The 26404-nt window shown below is 36.5% G+C and overlaps 1 protein-coding gene across 4 annotated transcripts in view; it reads right to left on the reverse strand.

The window, feature by feature from the left end:
• The window catches only part of RASGRP3 (RAS guanyl releasing protein 3), a 73802-nt gene extending 49079 nt beyond the window's left edge, over nt 1-24723 (reverse strand). For 2 of the 4 annotated variants that reach the window (XM_072409249.1, XM_072409246.1), the window contains exon 1: nt 7388-7497. The gene's annotated coding sequence lies outside the window, so the exon portion shown is untranslated. Of the gene's footprint in view, nt 1-571; nt 591-7387; nt 7498-24587 lie in introns of those variants that run through there. The other 2 variants (XM_072409247.1, XM_072409248.1) reach the window with 2 other exon arrangements.
• Nucleotides 24724-26404: the final 1681 nt, after the last annotated feature.

Consider the following 26404-nt stretch of genomic DNA (forward strand, 5'->3'; position numbering starts at 1 on the left):
CTCCAATTGCAAGCAAAGCAGGCACATCATATTTAGTGATTTACAAAGTCTATAGTAATGTCAATCACTCTCCCACAATGGGGATCACATTCCAATGTTCCTATCAAAGTCATGCCAATAAAATGATCTAAGGCCAAACCCAATTAACCTAACGGAATGTTTTTGGGATGTGAGAAGTAACCCCTATTACATTTGACAGCTCTGCATAATATGTTGGTGCTATATAAATAATGTTTATTGATAATAATACCTGAAGTGCATGGAGAAAATGCATGCAAACACAGGGGCAACATACAAACTACATGCAGATATTGTCATAACAGGTTCAAATCTGGAACCATAATGTAAATTAAACACAAAACTGGGCTAATCAAATCAACCACTGATTGGACCAAACATCAATGTAAAATACATAAGGTTTTATATATAATTACAGCCTAATGCTATCATTACCATAACTGATCCTTGGGGTAATATTTTTTTTCTATTTTAACAAAGCAGCTCACTAATCAATAACACATCAATGAATGTATTTTTTATTATTGTTTCATAATGCAAACAATATAGGTACCTGAATTTGACCTGGTATCATCCTCTAGGAAGTCTACAGAAAAGAAGCAGCAAAAGTAGACAATCAATTCCTTGCTAATAGGAAAAAAAAGGCAAAGTGACAAAGTGATAAGCTCATTACTATGCTGCTCCTGATTTCACTTTCCTGTCACTATTTGGGGCAAATCTAGAATAGTCTGTAAGTACATTGCAGGTTGATGGCAGTCAAATTAGAAGAAATGATTGGCAAAAATACTTTAGGTAAGTATTTGGATTAAAAGTTAATATTGCAACAAAAGCTGAATTACATTTTTTGAATGAGCTATTTTTTTATCTTGTTATTTTTGGAGTTCTGATTTAACATTCCCACATATTGTATACCCAGATAGCAATCAGACAGCATGTATTTCTGGAAACAAATCCATTAGAATTACAGGGAAGAGCTATTAAGAAACTGCTGCCCCAGATTACACATTTGCAATAAATCTATTATTATAAATGCACAAATACCAACACAACATCATTTTGATTAAAATCATAGGGGTCTATTTATATAACAGTGAATATGACATTCACTAAAACATTTCATACTTCATTCACTAAAACTTTCATGTAAATAGTTCCTATTAGAGTAATATCCTGCTTATTCTGCAAATTTTTAAAATGAGACACCATGAACACCGGAGTCCCCGTCTACAGCTAAAAGCACTATTATGACCAGCCACACTTCTGAAAAGCAACAAGCATGGCTTAAGCACCATTACAGCAAAAAAAAGAAATAAGGAGAAAATATACAAATGTATATTAATATGCATTGGAAATCACTTTCTTTTTAACTGAAAGAGTCTGCACACAAGCATTTTGATATGATTGACAAGCACATTAGTTAGCACTTTTACCCTAAAGAGTTTAGGTCCTGGAGTATTTTCCCACAAGATGGGAAAATATATCTATACAGTTTTCCACCACCAATAAATCAACATATTGGTTACCTCATTAATCCAGCCACAGTAGTGGCTAAAATATTGATTTTGAAATTTGATTTTAGCTTCTCTGGGGTGGTAAATAATGTTAGTGAGAAATCCCTAAAGAGTACAAACTACTGGTACAGCAGTGAAAATGTACAAACTACTAAATATGGATGGTAAGCTTGACCAAATGGGGAACTCAGTTGTGGGATGTAGCAGTAAACACTTAACACCTACTTAACTGTGTTAACATTACTAAGACTTAACTTAACTTAGACTGTGTTAGCGTTGAAATTTTCGTACTTAATTTTAAACTTTCTTAATTTTTTACTTCCTGTCCCCATGAGATAACCTTTATATCCTCTTTCTAAAATATATGCCTATATACCCAGTTTCCCCGAAAATAAGACATGTCCTTTATTATTTTTGCTCCAAAAAATGCACTAGGGTTTATTTTCAGGGGATGTCTTATTTTTTCAAGAACAACAATCGACATTTATTCTTGAACAAAAAAACAACATTTATTCAAATACAGCATGTCATCATCTTCTGGAACATCATCATAACTCTCCAAACCCTGAATTCCATCTTGAAATTTCTTGTGACTCTATTTTCTTTAGAACAATTGGCCCCAATTTTTCATGTCTAGCAATAGTGCTTTCCTTAAATGAGCTCCTTGTCACAGATCAGCTGCACTGCTGATCTGGTACTTGTTGTCCTCCTTATAGTGTCTGATCAGCAGCAGCTGTTCCCACCTTGCTCTAGCTGCTCTGCTGGCTCTGGACTTAGGGGCATTGCCGAGCCCTTCCTGGTAAATTATTCTCACTTGTCCTCTTAGTCCCCGCCCAGCTAGCCTGTCAGTCTCCCTATATATGCTGGGCTCAGACAGACACCTATTGCACTAGTAACAATTTTCAGTCATATTAAATAACATTGGTATTTGCTTTGGAAGAGTCAGAGGGCAGAGTACTGAACTAGAGAACCAGCATACTGCATGGCTATTAGCATTTTTAGGAAAGGCTGGTCAATATATAGAGTACCGTATTTTTTGCCGTATAAGACGCACTTTTTCTTCCCCAAAACTGGGGGGGAAAAGTTGGTCTTATACGACAAATGTGTTATAAAATAATTAAAATAAGATACTCACCCGATACCCGATCCTGCGTGTGTCTCCTCTCCTCGCTGGCTGCAGCGTGTGTCTCCTCCTGGCTGCAGTGCAGAGTGAAAGAAGCCGGCACAACTGTCCGTTATGGAGACAGACTTCACTCTTGTGGAAAGAAGGAACATTGCAGTGAGAGGTTGTGCCTAAAAGAGTATTTGAAAGGTATCGTGTGGATGTTCTCAAGCTGCCTACCAATTAAGCCCCCATCTATTAATGCTTCTAAATGCATCTGATGATTGTTCTACATAACCCTCCTAGTATTGTAATACTAAGAATGTTGAATTTAAATATTAAACTACAGCTATACATGTTTTATTACATCCCTAAATATACTGTTTTAAATGCAAACGGGAACATGGATTTATCTTGGTACCAGCTTCTTGATGTCCTTGTACAGTAAAGTAGAATTCATACTGATAATGGAGACAGGAGCAGTTGTGCTTACTGTTAAACAAAGTAGGAGAAAGCAAGTAAAAATTAGATGAGCTCCTCAGTCTGCTGCTTTTTTTTTCTGTTTAATCACAAAATTAGGGAGGGACAAGACCTGTAAGTGTTACTAAACTGCATAAAGGATACACAGGTCTCCCCCCTTCCAAACAAGGCTGTGTAAATACCAGAATGACCAAAATATTTTTCCCCTGGCAGGCAATACAGTTCCCTTATATTTATTGCTTCTGGATTTATCCGTGTTCATATTGGGGCAGCTGGTTTGAGGATGCACTGCTATTTAAATGAGTGCATATACAAATTATGAACATGTTGGGGATATTTTGCTTTTGTTTTTATTTTATTTTTTTTGAGAGAGTATTTGACTTTTTTTTTTCATGTAACAAATGTAGCTGTACTAGAATGCAGCTGTGACGTCACCCAGGAACTACACAGGGGAGAAGGAGCTGGTACTTGTCAACACTGCTGTACATCAAGAATGTGGCTGACATCAGCAACACTTCTATCTTCAGCATTCTATCTAAGCAATGCTTAAAGGGAGAGATAAATACCTTAAGGTTAAAATGCAAAGTACCAACATACAAATAAAAAATATCGGTCACAGGAATAATAGCTGTGGTTAAATTCTATTGGCATGTAATTAGTCATTTACATTAGAAGGGTAAAGAAAGCTACTACTGGCATACCTGGGGCTGTCATACGAATTAGGCACTTGAAACTACTAGGGAAGTACAATGGAACCCATGTGATTCCTTCAGAGGTTGTTGGAGCGTCCTTGAGCTGTGATTTATTGGTGCCAACACTATTTAACAGAGCCAGTAGAAAAAAAACAATGTTTTTAGGTGTCTGTAAAGGTGACATTTTGACAACAAAGGGGTCAATTACTATGTTAATCTTGAAAAATTGGAATTAGTAGGGGTTCTTCACGATATATTTATTTTAAAATTTTTTGTGGGGTAAGTAGGTTAGGAAAGGCTATACTAGGGTTATGACTTCCTAGAAGCATTGCTAGTTTAGGGATAGTGACCCCACTGTTTGTAATACTGCAGAGATGAGCACGTCTTCATAACTAGAAAGCTCTTTACACGCACACTAGATGGTTATCGACACAGACAAACTGTCACGCTTACCTTGGATGAAAATCTACAGCAGCCCCCCCACATGGTTCATTCATCCATCCTGCCTGCTACCTTTCCATTCTCTGAGATTTCTACATACCGTAATGCCTGAGCAGTTTAATGAATGCCCTAATAGAGATGAAGTTAAAACTAGAAGAAAGACAAAGCTTAGGACTAGTTGTAGGCTAGCATTAGGGAAACAGTCATATTATGGTTCAGGCAACAGCTGATCAAAAGCACTGTCCATGTACAGCTTAGTGTACATTGCTATCACATCCAGGGCAGGCCTTGTGCCATTCTGGCCTAGACAATCAAGATGGCCAGGAATCCTGAACACAGAAAAGAGAAAAGAGGAACAAGAGGAGTTTAGTTCCACTTTAAGTTAATTCTCTCAGACCCAGTTTAAAGTACAATTCACCGTGAGCTGTTTTATTGAAGCAGATGATTTTTTTTTTATGACAAGGTGTCATTGTATTTTGTTCAGAATATGTCAAGCAGCTGATTACCATAGCAGATGTCTCATACCAAAACAGAATGCTCTTGCAGACAGTCTGGTTTGACAGATAATCATTTATTGTATTGACATATATAAATAAAATCTAATAATATGGTACAAACTAAAACATGTGGTGCTACCAACTGAATTGTATATTGGATCAATGCAATTTTAACAAAGTAATAAATTAAATAGCCACATGAGTACACCAATATTCTGCTAAATTTCACTATTTTAGTTATAAGTGTGTGAAATAAATAAAAAGGAGTTGGAGCATGGGCATAATCACAAAGATGAATTCAAACTTCCTGTCAAGCTAATATACAAAAGCTCCAGGATGCAGCCTTAAAATTTCCATTCAGGTCATGGAGCACAGAGAGGACATCCATTATCCTTTCTGTTGTTCATAATTCTTATTATTCAGATTTCAGGATAAACAGGATATTTATGTTCTCTTTCTTTCTAATTATGCAAACGGTAGGTCTGTTATTGACAATCTTTAGTAATATATGCAGTATGTGTCTACTATCCAAAATGTTCTTATAGCTTGTATGTTAAAGGAAAAAGCACCATTATAAATATACATACTATATGTAGCTGGGAATGTTAACATAAATGTTCCTTTTACAACATATGTTAACTAATTACATAATTAGAGCTGGCTATTACAGCCTTATTATTTAATGTCTCTTTTGATTTACAACATTGATATAAACTTTACATTTTACACTGTGGAAGGCCCTATGTATTTGTGTCCATATAGATTGGAGAATATATAGATGTTTCATTGTGATAGGTGACCTTAAAGTGGAACTGATCCTAAAACTAAAAAACTGCATATAAGTGGGTTCTTTATTGAAGGTAATGTTTCTTCTGCAATAAAACAAACGTACCTGCCTGTCTGCAAAAATTTTGTAAAACTCACCTATCATCGCTCCCTTGTCAACACCGTCACATCTTCATATGGTCCTCTTCTGGGTTCAGGATATCTAGAATGTCCAGTCTGGAATGATGTCATTTCCGGCTACCAGCTTTGCCGGGATTATGCACTAATATGCAGATGTGCTGCATTATAGAGAAGAACTGCAAGCAGGTAAGTTTGTTATAGCATGTCCCTTCCGCAATAAAGCCTGTCTAAAACTTTTTGGTTTAGTTCCGCTTTAGGATAAATACTGTAAAAAAACTTACAGTACATAATGTTATAAAAGAGACTGGGGAGGGGGAAGGGGGCAGGTGATATTATTCATTTGGCTATTTTTAAAAAGGTGAATAAAAAAGCCTATATAAAAGTATACACATTTGACAAAAACTGAGGATAACACAGAATAACTTGATTACTAAACATTTTGATGTCTCATCATATCAATTCCAAGTGACTGAAAAATACTGTCACAGTATTTGTTCTTACTAGTGTGTTGTGTTAATGCATGCATTTCCATGCATGGTAATGCAACGGTATACGCAAGTCATATGTTGTTGAGCTGGATTGCCATTCATTCTCCAAATTCACCTTACCAATGCACTGAATGCAACAGTGTATGACAACACAATATAATGCATTGCTATGTGCTGCACTTTTTAAAGCACAACACATACAACACTTCAGTGTGATAGAGTGTGTAAATAAAGAATGCAAGGCAATGGAAGAATAATACCTTTTGTTAGTGTTCTTCAATGTCAGTAGGGTTGATATTTTAAAAAATGTTAGGTGATAAACCCATGTCATCATTATTCATCTTGTCATATTCAAGAAAATGCTGTTGAATGCTGTTGCACATGATTGGGTAACCAAAGTGAATGCTGCTTTACAAAGCTTTGCTGAGTGAGTCTTCCTTAATTCCAAGTAAATTGAGCCCATAATATTAATATATAAATATATTGATAATATGTCAAAATTGTGGTAATACTCTCCTATTGCTAAAAAGTAATCTTCAATATAAAGTATCTTCTTGTGCATCTATAACAACCTTATACATAATAAAAAGTATAAAATAAGGTGTGTTTATGTATGTATATAAATATTTGTAAAACATAAGAATAATAAATCAGAAAACAAAATGCATAACATTACAGAGAGCAGTTAAAGTGGACAGCCTGGGGACAATACAAGCTATGACAATGTTTTTGTAAGCACAATCATGAGACAGCCGCAAGCCTTGGTATCCAGCATGATTAGCTCACAAAAACTCATATGACTTGAAAAGAATGTACACAGTGTTGTAACCAGCCCAATGGTATTGTGAGCTTGTCTAAGCCTACAAATCGCACAGTTCCTGCCTATCAAATAAAAGATTTTAAGAAGTGCTTATGTTTATAACCGTAGCTGACAACAGAATAGATAAGAAACATAAAAAAAACTTTTTTTCAGCAAAGTTGAACATGGTGCCAAGTCTATAATTAGAAACAACTTCAACAACACATACTATGCGGTTATACACTAAAGAATTGCATCCTCTCTTGTATTAACCATCTCACAGCCACACACACAATTTACTGTGAAAAAATTTTAACAGTTTGAAGCGATGAAGTGTCAGATTGTAGACACTGAATTGAATGGGCTATTGTCTGCATATTATTCACAGACATGTATGATTTGCAAATGTTAGCATTTAAAGGAGACAAGACAATAAATATCTGGGTTACTTACTTTGTGTTCATTTCTGTGCAGAGGTATTCCACAAACATCTCCGCTCCTTGCTCACTTGCCAAGTGCTAATGCATGAAACGAGCAGCTGTTTCCTTTGAGCTTGAGCTGTGTCTTACCAAGTCACATGCCCCTCCTCTGATAAATCTAACAGCAGACTTTGCCAGGAGGTCAAAATTTTCAGATTTTTTTTTTCGTTAAAGATTATTTTATTTTTAGATGCAATAGCTATGCTTGATCTGCCGCAATGTCACAAATTAAACCAAAAAAGCCCTAAGGAAGCGTAATATTATTACATATGCCTACATGCCTAATATATAAGTATTATATATTACAGTATTTAAAAACTGCACCTAAATTACCAGAGGGGGGATTATATGTTAGAAACTACGTGGTAAAATTTGACCTCATTTGCAAACCTTGGATATTTGAGTTTTTTTAAATACTGTAATCAATTTTATGTATTAATGATGTCATATGGGCAATGGCAATGACACTTACCAAAAGCTCTAAAAAAGGATAACTATAGGCAATGTCCCTTATGCAATAAATCACACTTACTTACTTGACTTATCACTTCCTTCTATTTAGAAAACACTGAGCTACGCATGCCGGATGCTTTGGATCCCCCAGGACTACCAAAACTAAGTGAACATCATCCTGGCACAGACAATCAAGATTCCAAAGATCGGAACCAGTAAGAGAAGAAGGAACAAGATGGCAGTACCCATGACAGATTGGGGACAGGGCAAAGTTAATGCAGTCACATTAAAAAAAGGCAGGTAAGGTTTTTTTATTGCAGAAGGGACATTGCCTGTCCCTTCTGGAATAAAATACCTGCCTGACGTCAATTACTTTGACAAAATGGTTTAGTTTTGCCTTACAGGGGTCATGTTTAGCTATCATACTTTTAGGTTTCTATTGTGGTAGTTACCATTTATTTAGCAATTTTTAAATATATTGTTCACATTTTAGTAAGCTTGCTTTTAAATATGTTTGCCTTCTTTCTAATTATAGAGGCTAAGTTGCTAGGGTTCAGTTGGAAAAATGTTCTATGCATTGCATAAGCAAAAAATCTTTTTGTGATTAGAAACACTATACATTTTTATTATTATCTGTATCCCCACAGGGAAGACTCACCTTCTTCACCCCAAAAATTTTTTTGCTATACGTAAAGATTTATATCTATGATAAAGTTTAGGCCACATAGCAAATGAGTTGTTTCCAAACAACCTGTAGATTTGTACTGTGAGAATGAACAGCAGACCACAACCATTGTGTAGCACTGCAAAGCAGGTTACATAGCTTACATACACAAAAAAATATATGGCTGCCTCCATGATCATATTTAATCAGAAATTATGTAAAAATATTTATTATATATCTCAAGAAATATTTTGCATAGTAGGCAAGTAGTGTAACATGTAAATTAAAGGTTTAATTGTATTTCTACAGTTCAACCAAATGATTAAACCAAATGTAACTTTTTTTTTTTTTTTTTTTTAAATAAAGGATAAGGAAGTTTTTTATGTGTCTGTCTGCACCAGCTTTTCTTAAATTTTCATTTGCCTGCTCAACCCATAGCACAATAGACCAGATTTTCAGTGGTCCAATGCCCCTCAGGGTAGTGATGGGAAAAATTCTCTAATGAAAACACAGATATAAATGAGAAACACAATTATGTAGAGTAAGAACATGTTATAACATATGAGAAAGTTTTTATAATTTACAGTGATTTCCTGTTCTTCATGAAATCCTGTATGAGTGCAAAGTTACAGGAAATGAGAACAAATGCCTTCAAATGGTTCACAGACAGAAATAAAAAAGTGACACTATTTGCTCAAAAATTCAAACACTGGCTAATGTTGGGCAATAAATACTCCAATCAGCTTAAACAGAAAGTTGAAGGTTTAGGAGGAGGTAGAAAGAACCTTGATTTTGAGAATGGAAACATGTTGACATACTTTGCTCAACGCAAGAGCCAGATGTTGGCAGCATTGAACACCTAGAAATTATCAATTTGGGGGGTAGCTGTGCAGTTTAGATGCACATCCATAAGTAAAGTTTTTACAAAGTTTATTTTCCAGATTTAATGGACTTTTAAGGCACCAAAAGTCATTATTCTTTACACAATATCAGTTCTAAAAACATAATTTATTATTCATTATTCATTTAGGGAGGAATATGTGCTATTTATCTTCAAACTTTTTATATCTTGTATGTCTAAAAAATATCTTTCTTTTCGGAAAGACAATCAGTCCTCAGGGAATCAGCTCCATATCTGTGTGGTCTGTAGAGCACAATCGCTCCAAGATAAGTGCTGAGTTCTATCTATCGAGATATCTATCTATCTTAGATATAGATCTAAGATCTATATTGCCCTTTTTACACATATAGATATTTTGTCCAGATAAAGATTTAGCTTAACATGACGTGATGTCCCATGCCTCCTGAGAAAGAAATGCTTGCTAAATGTGTCATGAAATGAAAAATATATTGATATAACCTATGGAAAATTTTCAACTGATATCTCATATATGCCTTTAATGAATAATAAATTATGTTTTTATAATTAATATTGAGTAAAGAATAATGACTTTTGGTGCCAATGAAACTGATAAACAAACTTTGTGGAAGCATTGAACACCTAAACAATGTTTCAGTCACTTAGCTTACTAGACTCTAGTTACATTATAGCCCAATTTATGGCTCAGGCTTCCCACCTTGCAAACCCTCCACTCTCTCTATGGTGGACTTCCGTGGCGAGGGCCATCATTTACATTGATTGGATGATGTAACCCCTGTGTATGCAAGTAGTTTAGAGCAGAAACTAAAAGCCTCAAAGAACCAGGTAGTTATTTGACAAAAGAGACAGTGCATGTCAAATAATACTACCTCTTGGTGGATTGGTCTAGATTGTGATAGTGACACAGCACCACTTGCTGCAGCATTCTCGTACAACTCCAGAGCAAGGGGCAAAGCCTTAAAGCAGCTCTTCTGATTCATTGCAGTCTGCTTTAATGGCTGGGCTCAAAGGAAGTGAGTTGAATAGTGTCTGAAAAGGTACAACACCACATGTCTAAACCAAGTAATACTAATATCACTTTGGACCCAAACATTTTAAAGAATTATCTACAATGGAAAACTTTCCTGAGAATAACATTGAGCCTGACATTTCTGGCACCTTTTACTTTTACGTATTCTATTTGTCTGGCTGTCATGCTGACCCTCCTGCTTCAATAATTTGAGTCACTAATCCAGAACAAGTACTTGCATACTTGTTTCAGGTCAGCAACTCAGAATGTATTAAAGTCAAATACTCTGTGACCAGAATTTTTAAAGGCTATTACTAGCAACAGTAGTTCCCATATTTCTTAAACACTCAACTATATGTAGAGATTCTCTATACAATATGCAATCTGACTGAATTCTAAACTGCTAATTTTTACTGCTGCACAATAAAAAAAATCAATAAATGTATTTTTTACATTATTTCAATCTGCTCCATCTCTCTGCATTCTCTTTCCACACGTGACAGATGTCCCCGTTATATAAATAAATTGTTACAAATTTGCAGTAACAAGTAACAGCAGAAGATTATATTTCAAACCTTGTAAATGTTTATGCATATTTCATTTTTGCAACACCGGAATTTTAAGTAGGACAAATAACTTTTTTGGTAGAGTGGCCAGATTGTTCCATGGTTAAAATAAGCTATTTTAGAAGTCAGACTATGTCTTAAGTAGTGCATACTGACCCATGTTCTGCACACTTCCCTTCACTGTCTAAAGGAACAAGAGAGGGAGCAGCTGGGGACAAGAGGTGAGTACAGAACATTGTCATATTCTGTACCTTGGAAATTGCCACTTAACACTTTTACCGCTTATTTCATGGTAGGCTTGACTTGCTATAATGGTCCAACATATCTATTGATGCTATTGTATTTCTAAAATATAATATCTAGAGAGTGTAATAGTAACATGCACATTACATGATCCAAATAAAAAAATGTGATGTGTATTATTGAAAATACTACCCTCAATAGCCACCTTCTACCAAGGATTTTCGTTTTTTTACATTCCCTTGCTGGGTCTGGCTTTAAAGCGAAAATAAATATTTTTTGGTTTGGCTCAGTATTTGCTATTATTGGCAATTATGCACAGCATACTTGCTGATTTTAGTATAAGTTGTTAGTGTTCCAATTTAACTCTAAAGATAGAAGGTGGCCAAACCCCTAAACTGTATACCAAAACCACCTAGCCTGTGGACTCTTATTATTATCATTATTACTGTTTATATCTTGAATACCCACATATAAACTATTGAGCTGAACAAAATCCCCTGCTGTTTCTTTTCTTTTTCATCCCTTTTGATACTTGCTGATTTTGGCAGAGATCTTTTGTAGGTGCCCTACAATAATGACAAGTTCAGAAATCTGTTAATGCTACATTCTCCAAAGTTGCCATATTTGCCACCAACCCCAGAACTGCCAGACCTGGTCCTGGCAATTCTATTTGTCCATGGTTGTAATTCCTGTGCATATGCAAGTTAGATTGTCCTTGGTGTCTAGGCTTACAGAAAGGGGTTTCACGTTGCATGGCACATACATTGTGCTCTATAGGCAAAAAACAAAAAGTCACTAGAAGCCAAGTTTAATATTACACTAAGGCAATGTCATATAGACCAAATGCTTTTTAAATTCTGCTAGCATTTTTATGATTTAATATGTGCCAGACTTGCATAAATCTGAAGTTTCTATATAAAGACTACAAATCAGTTAAATCAATGAATGAATATTCTGTGTTCCCTATAGTAAATATCTTTGCAGGAGAACACTATGTTTAAGGCGTGGACTAGAATCTAACATGAATATAGTTTTATTAGTACTCTATTACCAAAATGTGGTGGGACAGATTTATAAATTGTGTGTTTTTTCCACTGAATGGTCTATTGCACTTATGTGAAGTATTCATATGGACATTTCATAAAAATAGCCACAATAACACATTTTTTCTTGAGTGTGGCATTTTTGGATTTACAGCTTACAGTAACCTCCTCACGGGAAATATTGACAGAATTATCTTGAAAACTAAAAAGCTATTAACAGCCTACCATATTTTGTCATCCATATCTAACTTGGACCATGCCAGTGAGTAAATTCTATTGAATGTAAAGAAATTGTAGAAAAGACATGTCTTTTTATAACACTTTGTGAAACTGTGAAACAGATTTTTTTTAAAATATTATGTGTAAGTAGAATATTATAACTAAGACTAAGTTATAAAATAAATGGTAACTTTCATTATCTTTTAGAACTATATACTAAAGTCAGCAATTAAAACGATAAGCAGCAACACAACCACAAATTGTAAAGAATATAAAGGATTTTTATTGGTACGATATCTGGAAATTATCCCTATGGAAATTGTTCCAAATATCCACAAAGAGATTGAGAATGTAGTAGGTAGAATATAAGGTAGCCATATAGGATCTAAATAAATAAAATAAAAAGTCAACTGTTTATGCAGTGCTTTCTTCCCAAAGCATTATGTGGTTAAAGTTTAAAAGTAATTGCACTGACATACACAGAAAACTTGTCTGCCATCTGCCTTGGCACCCACATTTGGTAAATGGCCAGCTGGTCAATTCTATATACACATTAAGGATCTAGCAAAAGCTTTAAAGTGACAGCTATTGACTTAGCGTCAACCATTTTAAGAGGATATTTTCTAACAAGTTACTTTAAGTATACGCAAAAATGTTTAATTTTGGGCCCAATATCATCATATAGTTTGTTGACTACATTATATTTTTGACACTGTTTTATTTATTAAAAGCAAAGGGAGATAAAAGAGGAGATATAAGATGGCTTGCACATAGGACTCTGTGTGCTTGAATCTCTTGGCAGATCAGTATAATTTTTGGAATGAGAAAAATGTTATTCTCGAGTCTAATAAATTTTAATCATGAATAAACAAGGTTATTTGGATTCAGTAGGAAAATCTGACCATGCTTTACATCACTGACGAATATTGAATCATTGTCAGTAATCACATGTGGGTCACTAGGGTCTATAGGAGAATAAAGAACACAACATATTTCTGTATATAGTAGAAATAATTCATCTAAAAAGGGGGATTTTGACTTGTTCCCTCTGGCAGTAAGTATAGGCAGTAAAATATTTTAAAAATGTACTACACACATTTCCATTAGTACATACCAAATTTACTATGTGTGTGTTGCAGTGTGCTGCTTTCAATAACAAAAGGTGGTTGGCAGGCTTGGCATAGAATTAGATATCACCATCAGTTGAATAGTTATACTTTGCTCTTTCTTCTGTTTTTCAGGAAATCTGAATTTTCCTCATTCAGCTTGGCACTCCTCCTATGAGACCTGGTCAAAGCGTGGCCTTACGGAATGTAAGATATTTTGGATATAGGGAAACCATTGGTTCTTGAGGCAGCCTTGGAAGTTTACCCTTTTTTGTGTCGCAAGCCCTTTGCATACCTACAAATGCGATCTTATGTCTCCCTAGTTCCTAAAAATCAGTTTGGATAAGGAAAACTGGTGGACCCACTTTTTTCAGGCCCTAACCCGCCTATAAAATCTATTTCTGTGGGGAGTTTGATGTTCTCAGGAAGTAGACAACCTTTTTTCTTGACCAAACAAAACGCGACTTAAGCCGTATACACATTTGCAATTGTAGTAGTTGGAAGGGATCTTTCACGATCCTTTCCAACGACTAAGCACTTCACGATGCATGAACGAGTGCTGTACATACAGCACCGTTCTGCTCTATCCAGAGGGGAGGGGGAGAACGACGGAGCGGCACCCCGCTGCACGCTCTTCTCCTTTACTTGCATTACGATCATTCGGTGTTCATGGTTCGTGGATCCACCAGGATGATCGTTCGGACGATGAATGACGCACGCTGTACACCCTCTTTGAACCTGTCTTTCACAATTTAAATCATAGCATTGTCAACTGACCTCATATTTTGAGTTCATAACATTGCTGAACCTAGATAAGACCAATTGAAGCAACCTGAGATCATAACTTTGCCTCCACAGCCTTTTTTTGCTCAGGCAGTGTACAATATATAATGTTATACAGATATGTTTACATGGCAAAGCACATGGGCTTTTCACTTTTACAAAATGCTGTATGTATTCAGCACAATTGGTGGGTGACACCACTAAGGTCAATTGTAATGCACCTAATCATGTGCAATATTGTGCACAATAACATACATTATGTGATGACAACCCATTTATTTAAATTGGCTGCCAAAGTCATCATAATGAATCCTAAATAATACTACCGTATTAATTGGTACTGCAAAACCCACAGTAATTCACAGTACTGTTACTGGACCTAATGGTGCATTGCATGACAGGAGTCTTGGAAAAGTGCATTGGGATACAATTCACAGTGAATGGCACCACATCACATCAACATGTGCAATGTGGGTTACTGCAGCACACTGGTAAAAAAACTGTAAATGAGTCCTAAATCTTTAAAAACAGTGCTACTGAATTGCAACTGATTTCTTGCTTTTCTAGACATGCTATGCTGTATAGTAGGTGTGTAATTGAAATGCAAATCCAAGTAAAACAACTCAAATATGTGTATCATCTACATATTTTAAATGTTGACCTTGTTTTCAGCTTTAAAATAGTTATAGTTTAATTTTGGTTGCTGCACTTTGTACAATCAAATTTGTTACATTTTCAGGGCTCAGCTCCATTCAAACAGTATTATTACTTAAATCATCTTCTCCTTTACATTCCTTTTTACATACACACTTTTGGCCCTTACATTTTCCATTTCCTATATGTAACTTTCTAAATGTACTTTGTTTAACTTTTTCTTATCCCATGAACTTTATAAATAGCTTGTTTAAAAGTAATATTTATAGCCTGGGGATTTAAATATAGCTCTGCATATATATATATATATATATATATATATATATTTAGCACATGACATACAGTAGCAGGACTATCTGGGTAATGAGCGTAAATCACACATTGTTGGTTTCACATAAAACCTGTATTTCTTTCCATTACACCTAATTGGTGATGTATTATGTGCTTTGCATGCTCCAAGTGGAGAGTTCCCATGGAAAGTAGAGCATACGAGATGCTGCCCAAATACTTTTAATAGATCTTTCACTATGAATAATTGACAAAATGAAAGTGTATTAAACGTCTCCTTCTAATAATACATTTCAGTGTTAATATTTAAATTGAAAATTGCTTTCTCTTAGTATAGTATTGAATTTACAGCAAAACTAAACTCATTGGTGGGTGATGAGCTTCTGATATAATCAGCAAGTATACAAAACATACCTGCCATTACATCACATAATCACCTTGCAGCATTGACAGGTGCCAGGATCTGTCATAGCTGCAGGGATGGACTCTGCCATCTTCACTGCTGGCTCAATGACGGACTTCCGTGTGGACAGTGATTCTGTTCATTGAACATTATCCTCAGTGGTGTGCAAACAGCCACACAGAGCTCTAAGTGTGTAGTTCAAAGTAGAGACAAAAATCCACAAAGAGCCCTGTCTTTATTGTCAAATTGTACTACCTCCTGTTTTTTTTGTCTTGTTCTTGCAATAAAATTTTGCTTGTAAAATAGTAAAGGTGGGGACATCTGTATAAGGGAAATAAACAAGAATAAAAAAGCTGTTTTAGCATTTTCCTATTTAACGTAAAAAATGAATTTTGAGGTTTTCAGCATTTTGTTTTGAAGGGTTATAGAATCCTGATGGGATGGTACATTTTTGATTTGGCCCATTTAACATCTATGTTTCCAATGGCCTCGGACATTTTCTGGAGTTGTAATGAACATAGAGGCACTTTCTTGCATATTTTCTGGGTTTGCCCGAGGGTTCGCCCCTTCTGGGAGAGGGTGCATTGTCTCCTTCCTAGGTTTTTTGCAGATCCCTTTTAATAAGGTTAATTGATGCGAGAGCATGTATCCCAGCAATGTGGCGTCAACCGGGAACCCCTAGTATTGCCCAATGGTTTACCCGTGTTAATGAGCTGTACCTGATGGAGGCCCTGTAGCTTCTCTTAGACACACTGAGGAGATTACAAATTGGAGATGGTTTTACTGGACCTTATTCTGTGAATTACCTGAATACTTAATGACAGCACAAATAGACCATTGATTATATATTTGGATCCTTACATCCCCAAGTCAGTCAAGGTTCAGTTCACAGGGTTTCTAACTATATGTTTAACCTTGTTTTGTTGTACTACATTATTATTACATTACCTCAGATGTATTAGGAGAGTTACATGTGAATTTGAAAGTGACATTTTGTTTGCACTGATATTTTTTTATCTCTTTTTGATGTATACAGCTTTGTACATATGTAGAAAGAGACTGTCATACTGATTATTTATGATCTGTTAAATTTGTATGTGTTGTAGTTTCTTTTTGTTAATTCAACCTAATAAAGATTTAAATTAAAAAAAAAAGTTAAAACGCATTTTTACTTTGTCTGAGTTACTTAATTTCATTTCCTGTTGTGAGGATACCAGGAAGTTAGGGAAACTCTAAGAAAACATTATCATTATAATGCTGCATTATCCAGCAGCAATAAAATAAAACAGGCGTTTTATTCCTTCCCTACTCTGTCCAAAAAAGTTTTGGGTATAGGTACAGATAAAACACATGTTTTTTTTGAAAAACAAATTAAAAATCCTGTGCTTTACATATGAATTTCCACCACCAAGGGTTGGCTTCCTCCACTTTTAAGTTTGCATGGTCAGACAGGTGATTGTTACAGAATAGGACAGGCGATGTCCCTGCTGGAATAATGTGTCCTACCCTTATTTACCCTTATTATTTACCCACATTTGTGGCATCAAAGCTTAGCTGCGCATGCAGCTTAATATTAAACAACAGCAATAATATAACAACAGCATAAATAACATAAGAATTCAACAGCATGAATAACATAACAGTATAAATAATAATAACAATAATACAAAGACAACAAATAATAATTCAATAGCATAATATTTTTAAAAGTTTTTTTTTTAAACCAATACATGCATGCTAACATAAAACTTTGCTAAACCACACCAGTTTAGGTTTGTTTAGTCTCATCTGTCGGCAGCTGGAGATGAGCGAGCGAAATTTTTATTTTCAATCTTGAGGCGAATCAGGCCTGTCTCGCTTACAGAACATGTAAGCAAGAATGGCCTTGTGATTCGCCACAAGGTCGTGTTCTCGAAGAACTCAGATGAACTCTCAATGGAGAAATTTTATTGAGAGTCTGTCTGCAGTCGGAGCTGATTGGAAGAGTTCATCTGGGGTTCACCTGCAGTCACAGCTGCCTCCAATCAGCTGTGACCGCGGTTCCCACGGTCACCGGGCTGTACTTATCAATGATAAGTACAGCACGGTGACCATGGGAACTGAACTTAGATGAACTCTCAATGGAGAAAATCCACTGAAAGTTCATCAGGAGTTCGCCTGCAGTCACAGCTGATTGGAAGCACTCACGTGCCTCCAATCAGTTCTGACCGCAGGTCACCGGGCGGTACTTATCAATTGTACATCAATAGTAATTATCAAAGTACAGCCCGGTGACCGTGGAAACTAAACTCAGATGAACTCTCATTTACATTTTCAATCCAATTGACCGTAGATATCTTACACTAATACTCCCCTGAGGAAGTCCAGGGAGGCTATACGTGTTGGGATAGTTTAAGATAAATACTGTCATATAACAAACGTGATTAGAATTTACTTGTCTAGCAAGTAAATTCTGCACCAGTACTCACCAGGCGCCAGTCCCCCAATATAGCGACACAGTATTCACCTCCGACTGCCCAGCCTCTGGAGACTGCTTGCTTTTCCTAGCACATGGTTGCCTCCAGGATTTTTTGCGCCAGGGGCCCAGAGATTATGCTGTACGAGTTCCACAAGCCAAATCCACAGTGTAAAGCCAAGGCGATATACGAGCGATCAGTCCACCAGACGAAGTACAGAGGGAGTTTGCACAAGCAGAGTCAGGGTCAAAAGGTTGGTCCAGACTGCATACAAATAATAGGTCAGGAATAGGCAAGGTCGGTAACATGAAACTTACTCTAGCACAGATTATGCCAGCTAAGGCTACAACAGGCATAGGTAAGTGAGTGCAGAGAGGCCATAAAGTCCCAGCAACCTATGGCAGCACAGGACCGAAATCAGGAACCACTTAGCACAATCCCCCTCAGCTGCACAGCCTCAGAGCAGGGGATGCAGAGGGACCATTCACATACAAAGGGAAGCCGGGAATGCCACAGGCTGCAGAGCAGAGGACTTAAACCTAATTGCCTGATGTTCCCTGCTGCTGCAAGCCATGCTAATGAAGAGAATACCAGGGGGTGCTGAGAAGTTCCTGGCTTTGCCCCCTTCCAGATGAAATAGAAAAATTAGTGTGGGGGCATATGACAGCCTAATATCTTAGTATGTAACTGTGCAATTATCAGGTATTTCTGATTCTTAAAACTGTCTTTTCACGTTGTTGGAGTTACGGGCCATCATGAAGTTTTTGTTTCTCCAGGGAAAGTCAGCAAAGGACATTCAGACTGCGATGTTACAAACACTGGGGGAGAAGTGTCCTTCCTTTTCCTGGAGAAACAAAAACTTCATGACGCTCCGTAACTCCAACGACGTGAAACTTGCTTATGCCTCTGCCCTCACAGCAAAAGAAAAAACAGTTTTAGGAATCGCAATGACCTGATATTTGCACAGTTACATACTAAGATATCACGCTGTCATCTATCAACTTCTCAGCACCCCCTAGTAATCAGGGCACATTGTCCTGCAACAACCAAAAGCACAGGATCGCCGGCCAGACAACGGGTATACACACAGACATTATTAGTCAAAAATGCTTGGAAATACATGCCTGTACAGTCCAATATAATAATATTTTTCAAAGGTTTTGTGTTAATGAAATTTTTTGCATGATAAATAGATAATGATGGTGATCAATCTTGCTGAAATCCTAAAATCAAACTTTTTTAATTGCAGCTTATTAGTCTGTAATTATGGAAGTATTTGGATAATTGCATTCACTCACTATACTATATCTATGGATGGTCAGTTTTTTATCTCAGCATAGAGGGGCTCTGTATTTCTCAGTAGGAGCTGAGGATCTAACTGGTAGCAGCACAAGCAGAGATCGCAGGAAGTCATCAACTTGCAGAACTTCTAAGCAAGATCCACAGGCACTTACTAAACAGAAACAACAAAACCTTACCAAATTTATATTTAACAGATAAAAAATGTTCATTGTAAAGGTTTTTGTTCAGCAGGTCTACAGGGACTAGTTTGTATTGGCAAATTTGGGATAAAATATGTGATATAATTTTTTACTTGTTTCTATAATTTACCACTTCAATATTACTTGATCTTAATCTAAAAATAAGTACCTGAAATTGTTAAAATCAATTAGTGTTATTAGCTTATGGAGGCCAAGCCAGCAGAACCATGCTGTGAGGAAAATGTGTCTTTGGTGTGTAGTGAGGGAAGAGAATCTTCTAATTGCAGTGTAAACAAACCAGGTAGACTGCAGTGACAACAATAAAATGCTTTATTTTTCAGATGTACAGCAATCCCTCTGAACATGATATAAAAAACCATCCAATATGAGAATTTTCAGTACTACTGTGCTGTTTAAATAAAAGGGAATTGTGCTCATTTCACGGATTACTTTGGAACAAAAGCTTGTAGAATAAATATTATGGCCAATAAGCATATCAGAGGTTTTTATTGTATGTTATACCAGACTGTAATATACATACAGGTTTTTTATAATGTTTTCATAATTATGTGAGGGGGTTGTTTTTTTGGCTTTTGTGCAATCATTTTTAATTAATCTTTTAATTACTGTATTCACGTTGACTTCTTGATTTATGAGTTTAATTTTTAATTCAAAATGAATTACAAAGTGTAGCACCCCCCCAGTGTTTGTATTTTAAACATCTTGAGGACAGTATTACCACAGTGCTATTCAATGCAACATGCACAGGAACTTGTTGTCCAGGAACCAAATTTACTGTACTCTGTTTAGACTGAGGATGAAATAGAGTGCTGCACAGCAAGAAGGAGTAGCTGGGAGGTATAAATTGGTGTATGAGGGGAGTGAAAGCAGTCCTGAAGTAGGGATGACTGTTCTGCTTGGTCTGTAGGCATTACTGTATGCCAGTCGACCAGCTAGACCAGTGGTCACCAACCTTTTGGGCGTCACATACCACTAATTTCACAGACTCCGGACTGGGCATGCACCGGGAGCCATGTGTCACTCAAAGGGGATGACACTTCCCCCCAGAATGACGTCATGATGCCCGAACCCGCTCACCCATCCCATTGCAGGTCTGAGCCCACCACCCTGAGCCTGCAATCTGTACGAGAGACATGGACTGCAGCTGTGGCCAGTGCGCCCCCCTTAGCGGGTTCCTTCGGGCTCCTCCTGACCCCACTGGGGGGCACACCGATCAGAGCTGCAGACCACCAATATTTGAGCTAGACTGCCTGCAGAAGGACAGAAGGATCCACCATTAGTGTGAAGGCAGTGTTCATCCATTTTTAAAGTACCTGTACCTCTTGCTCGGTAAGAATCTAGGACTTGAGAGCCTCCTACAATCCAGTTATCTCTGTCCAAGGGGGTTGGCTTAACAAGCCAAAGTTATTGGTTTTAAGAGACCTTGTCCATTTCAAGGGGTTTACACTTGGATCACTGGGACACAGCAATGAATGAAGAGTGTTGTTTACAACCAGCTGGGTCTATTCATACTGAGGCTGCAGGACTGATTCACTGGAACTCCAGTTTGACTACTACTGACTCTGTCAACCCTAGAAAGTGAGGACGGTCACAGCATTTCCTATTGTTTGGTGACATTTCTATGGATTGGGGAGCTGCTAAGGTTGCTGGAAGTACCATAGTGCTTTGCTGACCTTGTGGGCCAGATTTATGAAAGCTCTCCAAGGTGATCCAGCAAACCTGGAATGGACCTGGTCCAGGATTCAAAAGATTTGCAAGCAAATATAAAAAGAAAAATCCACTCCAGGTTTGCTGGATCACCCAGCTTCACTGACTAAAGTGTATCTTCTCCAGCCTTGGAGAGCTTTAATAAATCAGTCCCTGTGTCACACTGAGACTAGTCTCTCAGACGTGCAGCTTAATTTCAACCAGTTAGTTGCAGGGTAGTTGCGGGAAGTAGAACTTAACTTGAAGCTGCCTTCTAGGACCCCCCATTCTGGTGCATAAAAGTAAAGGTCAACAGCTGGGTTGGAGTTGACCCATTACATTCCACTGAAGGCTGTGCTATAAAAGGTTACATTTGTATTGCTGTTATGCATTCCATTATCTTTTATTTATTTATACATTATTGCTGTTATGCTTTATTTTATACACAATGAAACCACATGTAAACCAAAGAACAAGTAGCCTTGCATGAAAAACATACATGGGAGATCTAGTTATAGTTAGATAGTTCGGAGATAATAAATGCTGTTTGCTATGCATGAATTGATCCTATTTTTAATGTTATCTTCCAGGCTTACTTTAGCATCCTTCAACTGAATTATCAGACAGGAAGCATAAAACTGACCCTCCCACCCTCAATAATAGGTTTGTTAAATTTCCTTATATAAAAAGTCCTTTTTTAGTGTGCTTGGAAGGGTATGTCTTCCCCCAGGAACTCAAGTTGTCTTTCCCCATTGTACACTTCTTGTCAGCTGTAGAGATTTTTACCTAAACCAGAGCTTGGGGGACAAAAGCCTGTGAAAACAGTTTAGGATAACGTATAGGAAATGTATTATGTTTGCGTGGACAAGTTGTTGCTATAGTACACTTCACACAATGAATTTCTTTAAAACTGTAGAAACATTTATTAAACATTATATTACTGACTTAAAAGTGTTGCCAAATGGTTCTTTAGGTTAAATATTTAAAGGTAAAATCTAACCTCAACATGCATTTATTGCAAACTTACTATGAAAAGAAATATGCATTACTGCATGTTTATAACAAGCTCTTCCTAGTGGCTGCATACATAAATGTTCCATGTAGTGTTCAGGTATAGTACCAGAACCCAGGAAGCTTCAGAACGTCTTTCCTAATATGTAGTAGAATCCTAACTCAGAAATCATGGGCTTCCTCCTAGTACATGAAGACAGTCAGCACCAAAATTGCATGTTCATGGTGCTTCGTAGATTAACATTCAAGTCCTATCCTGCATTTTCTCCTTTAAATTTCTCCAACTAGAAGAAGGCAACAGTAAGCCTCCCTCCATGAAAAGTTGAAAAGAGGAATGATGGTGTGGTGATAATAGGAATGACTTTAAAAGGGTATGGTCAAATAAAAATGAGCGCATTTTTACATCACTCCAATATGTAAAAGGAGGCTCTGGACAGAAATAATGGGACCCCAGATGGTAACATTCAGTGTGTGTGTTTACATATGACAGAGGTAAGCCAACAAAACAAAGGGTTTGGAAACTTGGAGGGGCTAATGTTTCATTCCTGTATCAGGTCATGCCTAACCCCTGCTAAAACAACTTTACTAGGAGTCATCAGGAAAAAAAAGACCTCATACCAGTGGAAAGCTGTTCCCCCTTACTGTATTTGTCAAAATATCACCATTACAGCCAGTTGAAAAAATTGTTGTTGGCTGTGCCAAATAGCACTGGCCTTAGCACCATGCAGGAACCATTATTTGGATTGTCAGTCATTGACAGTTAAAGGAACCACTAGCAAACTCCGGAAGAGCTCTAGAGTTTCACAGAATTCTGCTTGAGAATAACTGTTAGACTCTCACTTGTGGCAGTTATTAAGGAAATGTTGTGGGTACAAGAGTTGTCACATATACATACATCCTGAAATCAGGATTTATTTCTTCACTTTGGCCTACCTTTGTCAATAATACAAAAAATATTCAAGTCACTATAATTTTTAAAATGACAGCTGCAATGGGCATCGTTATACTCTCTATGTACAAGTCTCCTTTAAATTATTTTGAAAGGTAATTACCATTTTCATGTACATATCGTTTTTTTACTATTACATAAACAGATTCAGTGATTTGTGTATATACTAGTCTTTTCTAGAGACAAGGTTTCATATATTTTTAGGGTCTCCAGCTGTCTTCTTGTTAGTGTTCATAGGAAGCCACACATGGGTGCAAAATCAACACTAGTATCCACACTACCAAAACAATGGATGGTCAGTTGTGGGTGGGGCTTGATGAAGGGTGCAGCATGGACAGCAGAGAATGTTACATTGTGTATAATGCAGAACTTTAAACAGAAGCAGGTGATTTAAACATTCAACAAACAACCTGTACACAGATTTCCAATTTTTCTACATAGAGGACCATACTTAGAGTTTTTGTTGTCCTAGGCACATGTGAGTCTCTATATATATACAAACAACCACAGCTATATATTCAAGTTCACATGATTTATACCAGATACATTCAAAATTACATGTGATGCAGGATGCCAATTTTAAAATTAACAAAGCTCCTACTTCCCTTTAGGACCCATCAGGCAAAAACTTTGTAGAGACAGAGATGGTATGTGAATGACAGGGTAAATGCAACTTCATGCAGCCCTTGCACTATCTCACATGCTAACTTTACTGTAAAAGTTGATCTTGGTGTTGATCCCTACTGATCCTTATATACAATACTTAGTCTCACTATTTTTCTCAATTTAATGATTGTATTAACATGCAGTTTTTACTGAAAATAACCTCTACTAATGTCTGCTCCACTAATTTGTTTTTCAACACAGAGGTAGTGTGTGTTTAACCCAACTTTGTGACAATTTTCTTTAAAATAAAATGATTACAAGATGTCTGTATGGTGATGCTTTCGGCACTATATTCACAGTTGATTAAAAATATATTGTATGAGTTAAATCCCAGAGTGACATATTAAGAATGTGAATATGGTTACCAACTGTATATAAGGTTCTTTGACACTTCTGATTTTATTTCAATATGCTTTCATTTGACAGCCTAGTGCTCTTGTGCTAATAACACTGCTTAATAAAAAGCAATATAAATAGGTTGCAAAGTTTTTTAATCACATGGTGTTAAACTAACTTATTTTAAGGCATAGTCTCTGATCTAAGTGTTAGCTTACAAGCACAAATACATAAAATTATCTAAAAACATGTCTGACCTTAATCCAGGCTCAGTCTTCTTCCTTCTTCACACTAATTTTTATTCATATTTTCCCAAACCCTTGTTACATTTTGTAAATTTAATATTTAGCTCATTTTTTCCAGTCTTGGATGGGTACTGCTCCCTCCCTGTAGGGAGACTGTAGACTGTATGAAGGTCTTTGCAGTAAAGATTGTGGATGACTTGACTGAGCAGCAGGCACATTTCCTTCTATTCTTTCTTAAGTTCAGGTTCCTGCTTCCAGTTGTATTTTTTTTCTCCTTCTTAATTTAACTATAAATAGGCCCGACAATTGCAGCCCAGCTTAGAGCAGTAGCCCAGGCAGGAAGTATGCAGCAAACAAGGTATAATTATTATTTTTTAACAATGCATAAACACAAATGCACATATCCTTTTAGTCAGTGTGATCAACCAGGCCTTTCAAAGTGTATTTATTGTTTATGCTTAAAGACCCACCCTAGACAGATTTAATTTGCAATAAGGTCTACTTATTGTTCCATTCAGTCTTTTGAAAAAAAATATGTATTGTACTTATGACATGTAGGTAGCTAGAGAAAATAGGACAGTAATAGCAAGCCTTGGCAAGGAAGAGAGTGATATTTCTACAGGGACATTTCTGTGCTCTCTGTAAGGCAAATTAAAGGTTATAGCCAAATATATATATATATATATATATATATATATATATATATATAATATATATATTGATGAAATCAAGCAATTTTCTGACTACTGTAAGCCATACCTAAATTTACCACTGCGTGATGTGTTTGTAACCTGGCCCATGAGCACTAGGGATGCCATTGACATATTAAGCTGAATTGCAGTGCCAGCTACTTGTCATTTCCTCCAGAACGCAGCAAACTACTATCCGCATATTTATATGTATTTACATTGCTGGGCAATGTGATTAACATTAGATTACTTCTGAGGACATAAAAAGGTGTCTGTATCTTTATTTTCTTTTAACCCTCTCTGGGAATTGGTAGGGGTACTAATGTACCTCTTTACTCATTCCACTGGATGATAGGTGAATATCTTGAAGTCCCCTTATTAAAGTAGGCTCGTAGATTCCAAAAAATAGCTCCAACAAACCCTCACAATAATTTTGGAGGACTTGATGTGAACAAAGATTTTTGTCCTACTGCCCCTCCTTTTTCCTGGGGACCCAGTTTTTATGTCTGGAAAAGAGATCTGGTAAAACTTATTGGGTTCCCCACTTTTTTAATGAACAAAAAAAGAACACATGTACTACAACTTTAAAGTATCTCTCAAACATGTTATTTAAAGTGTTTTTGTATTTTCAATGTTGCCCTCTTCCCTTACCAAATAGTATTTTATTACATTTGTTTTTGCATTGGTACTAATAAAGGGCAATCATTCTGATACCTATACCTTTTACTTGACAGTAGTTGTTCTATTATCCTGAACCAAGACACGTGCTTTCTCTCTCTCTCTCTGGGGCAGGTTGGTATTGTATCAACAAAAAACAAACAAAAATAAAGTGCAAAGACGTAGACCACATTAAAAAATAGCAACACTTTTTAGTAAAAAAAGTAAATATTACACTTACAAGTAGACCAAGGAAGCAGCACCTGAATGTGGCCAGAGAGTTTGTGCTTTCTTGGCTTTTCTGAAGCCTAATACAATGGATTATATTGACTACTCTAATATAGGGTATGTTTACTATAGGGCTGCATGCATTACATGCATGACATTAAAACATTAATGATTAAAAAAATAGGATACATAGCCATAGCATTCCCAAGAAAGAGTTAATAATTCTGTGCATACAGTAGAAATTATTTTTTGACA

Source organism: Pyxicephalus adspersus, chromosome 4 (assembly GCF_032062135.1).
Source record: "Pyxicephalus adspersus chromosome 4, UCB_Pads_2.0, whole genome shotgun sequence".
Taxonomy (NCBI): domain Eukaryota; kingdom Metazoa; phylum Chordata; class Amphibia; order Anura; family Pyxicephalidae; genus Pyxicephalus; species Pyxicephalus adspersus.